We start from the raw sequence: 3938 nt of genomic DNA on the forward strand, positions 1-3938 counted from the left end.
AGGGACAAGATGCCTTAAGTTTTATGGGTAGTAAGACTCACTAAAGTGCTTTGGTTGCTCCAGAAAAAAAACTGCTCTGATATATCCAAGGTGAGGACCTGTCATTGCTTTCCCAGTCCCCTTCAGTAGTATCGCAGGTGGAATGGGGGTCTTGAGGAAATGTGGGAACTTAATACTGTCAGCACTTTTCTCAGGAATTTGATGTTGAACCAGTAAGAGAAGCTGAATCCTCTTCCACCCAGGCCCATGAAAGCTGATTTCTAAGCTCATTATCATCCAAGTCAAAAGGAAGGATTCTTTCCCATCTGGTTACTTACTATAGAAACAGCTGAGATTTTGAATTAAGCCCTGTACTCCGAGGACTGGACCCTAATCCCTGTTCTCCTGATTTATTTATCTCCCCTAACCCCCGCTCATGTCTCTGCTGACAGATTTTGCTAGGGAGAGAAAAGCAGAAAAGCAAAAAATGAAAACTGTGTTTTTTTTTTTTGTGTGTGTGTGTGTGTGTGTGATACTTTTTAAAAAATCTCAGTTTGAGTCCTTTCCCTGCTTGGGATCCTTGTTTGAGTTCACAGGACTCATCTCAGCATTTGCATCTGAAGTTCCCCCATGTTCAGAATAGCAATTGCAGATAAAACAGCAGGGAAGTGTGCTGATTCAGATCTGGAAGAGATGAAACTGAGAGGCAGTTTCTCATGATGTCAAGAGGAGTTCAAGGACAAGAAGATCAAAGGTTCCAGCTCTCAGGTCGGGATTTGAAAGCCCAGGAAAAAGCAAACTATGGCTCCCTTGCAGCATAAAACACCATCATAAAATGCAATGTGGATCTACTCCAGGGGAAATGATCTCTATTTCCCTTATTGAATCTCAGTTTTGTTCTGCTGGCAATGTTTCTACTTCACACTAAACTATTTGGAGCAGGAGTTGGTGGGATAAATTTCAGACAAGGAATTGAGTAAGGTTTATGCCTCTAAGTGAGAATTTCAAAGAGACATTTCATTTGTGTATAATGAAATAGAAATCAATTCTTGGGTGTTCCCTTGGCCTTCTTGGGCACTCTGTCACTAAAACCAAACGGAGACCTGGAACCATCTCCCATCTGGACCCTATTTGACATCCTTCGGTTACTGGGGCTGCTTTGGATATAGTACCTTCTTTCTTGTGTTCAAAGATCATCATCTGTATCATCAATTCATACAGCCAGGAACAAGCTCATCATAATGTCAAATGCATGACTTTTTCACATGGTTATCAACTCTTGGTAAATTAAAATGTTTGCAGTTAAGTAAATAAAATAAGACAATAAATAAAGAAAAGAAAGAAAAAAAAATGATGGACAACAATTCCCAGGCAGTTGTTCTCCTATACCATGGCATGTAGGATCCTGGGGATGTTCCACGATGGGATCTCTTGGGAAGTCAATCTGACTTGATAAGACCACTGTGGGTAATATCAACCTTTTTTTATATCATGAATTTGTTAAAAATGTATATAAACACATTTAGGCAGGAAGCAAGCTGAAGGCCACTCCCTAGGAGAGAATTCACTGTTCTGCTTGGTCTCACCCCAGCGAAGGTACCAGGCTCTGTCAGTGACCTTCCAAAGGAAGTCACTGCAGCATGAGGACCTCAGGGCTAAGGGAGAATGTGGCAGTGGCAAAAGCCAAGCTCACTGATGACTTATCAAATGTATTTGTTCACAACAAAACACCTTTGAAAATTCCTCAAAGAAAGGCTTTTCATGAAGTGGTATATTTCAAACTAGCAACCCAAAGGGATACCAAAGGACAAACAACCAACTCAAAGCACTGGCATCCCCTGGAGTCCATATGCTTCCAAGAATGTTGTTGTTAAGCAAGCCAATGCATGCAAGTACTGCGAGGCCAGAGATGGGCTCAGAGTCCAGAACTCTGCAGAATGGTTTTTTTGAGGAGTTAGGGGAGGCTCTACTTCTAAGATAACACACTTGTTTAACTTGTAGGATGCACAAAGAGGAAAATGACCCCTTTCACCATATTTTAGTCCATTCAACTAGCATATTCAGGCAGATCTTGTGTGGGTACAATTGCATAGAAGCAGACTCTTACAGAGTGTGCAAAGCTGGACTTGTGACCCATGGAGTCAGTCCATAGGGCTGACTTCCAAAGCAAGAGAGCTAATATGCCCTGTTCTGATGAGTTACAAGTCAGGTGCTCTAATGCTCATAGATTTCAGTTCCTGTTTAGAACCTAGCTGAGCCCTGCTTTGCTGGTGAGACAGCTGTGTTGGGCTACCAACATAGAGGCACAACCAACAAATGCAAAGGCTAATTTTCCATGGTGGGGAGCTTGGGCTGAGAAATTGGTTAGTGGGGACAACTAGCCTGGAAAGAGGCTCATGAAGCTCAGCTGCATTTGAGGGCAAAGTTGAACAGTTCTCAGTACCTCAATGCCCTTGGTGGTTCTGTGCCTCAAGTTTTTGTCCCTAACACAGATACAATAATCCTGAAGGGAACTTTTGCAATTTGAGAATGAGGTTTTTGGAGCCAAGACCTGGATATACATATTCATTCAACTCTACTCTACCTGTCCATAGTTATGGGATTTAGGGAGGAGGAATGTCTCTCTGTCTTTGGGTGCCAAGTTTTAGGAAACAAGTGTAGTCCCTAGGTGGTATGCAGGCTTTGGGACAGGGAAGAACTGAACTTCTTGCTCTTGGGCAGGACTCTGGATAACAGAAAAGCTGTGTGCTCCCAAGCATCCTTCTTGTTCTACACCAATGTGATTGGAGTCTATAAGTACGTACCAGCAGAAGCAGCCTCTCACTCAACGTCACCACCCCTCCCCCTGTCCCCCACTTCCACTTCAATAAATCCACAAAACTCAAAAACAAACAAATATGGCTCTGCTTAATTGATTCAAGCTTTCAATCCAGAGTCTTTGGAATAGAAATGAACATGAACTTGTTCTGAGGATATTAAAAACCCTGGATGGGTGGGGCAAGGATGAGGATGGGGGGCTGGAGATGGAAAAATTGCCTACCTAGATGGAGAAGTCTGGCCCAGGTCACAAAGGACAACTGCTCCCTTAGAGATGCAAGCCCTGTCTCCTCTCCTGGTGGCTCAAGTTCACTCGTGCTGCTCCATGATCAGCCCTCTGGGTCTGCTGGCCCTCCTGCTGCTCATTGGAGGAGGCAGTGAGCATCACCTGCCTTTCCAAAACCATTTTTTTGGAAACACACTTTTGCTTGTGTGGATGAAAGTCTCTCTGTTCTGTTCAAGTGGCCTTACCAGAATCGTCATATAAGACAGTTAACATTTATTCATATGCAATACTGGTTAGGAACTAGCTCTACAAACACAACTTACAAACAGCAAGTCAGAACTAGGATAAAACACCAAGAGAAAAATGAGCCATGAGTACATTTCAAAAATGCGTGGGATTTTCTCTTCTGTGGGTTTTGTTGTTTGCGTCTTGACTAGCACCATCTGTACAAGAGAAGAGTATGAACACAAATGTTTGGGTAATCATAAAGATTTGCAAGGCACTTAATCCGTCATCCTGGGTCATCTTGTCATGGGTGTTTTGTTTTCACTTTCCACAGAAATCCTACGTCCACCCTCCCCCTCACATAAGTACGAAAATAGAGAGGTCTCTTTGCCAGCAGTTCTTATGTATAAATAAGTTAAGTTCCTCAAAGTGCTTTTATTTCAGTCTCACGGGGCTCTGACATCCCTTGGGTTTCCTATCATTCTCTCCTTCCACGGGTTCAGGGTTTGCACCTTCCCTACTTCAGAAAACAAAAGAAAACTCACCTTCCGCTCAATGCTCCCTCCAGACTTGCCATCAACCTTCATCCTCATTCTATAGTCTTTGGGGTGCCACCAGCACAGAGGGCCTGGGGGAGGGTGATGTCCCTCAGGGGAGTAAGGGGACTGGTGGACCGGGGATCTGCCGCTCC

The sequence above is a fragment of the Spermophilus citellus genome (genome assembly GCF_964194105.1).
Source record: "Spermophilus citellus genome assembly, contig: SCAFFOLD_130, whole genome shotgun sequence".
Taxonomy (NCBI): domain Eukaryota; kingdom Metazoa; phylum Chordata; class Mammalia; order Rodentia; family Sciuridae; genus Spermophilus; species Spermophilus citellus.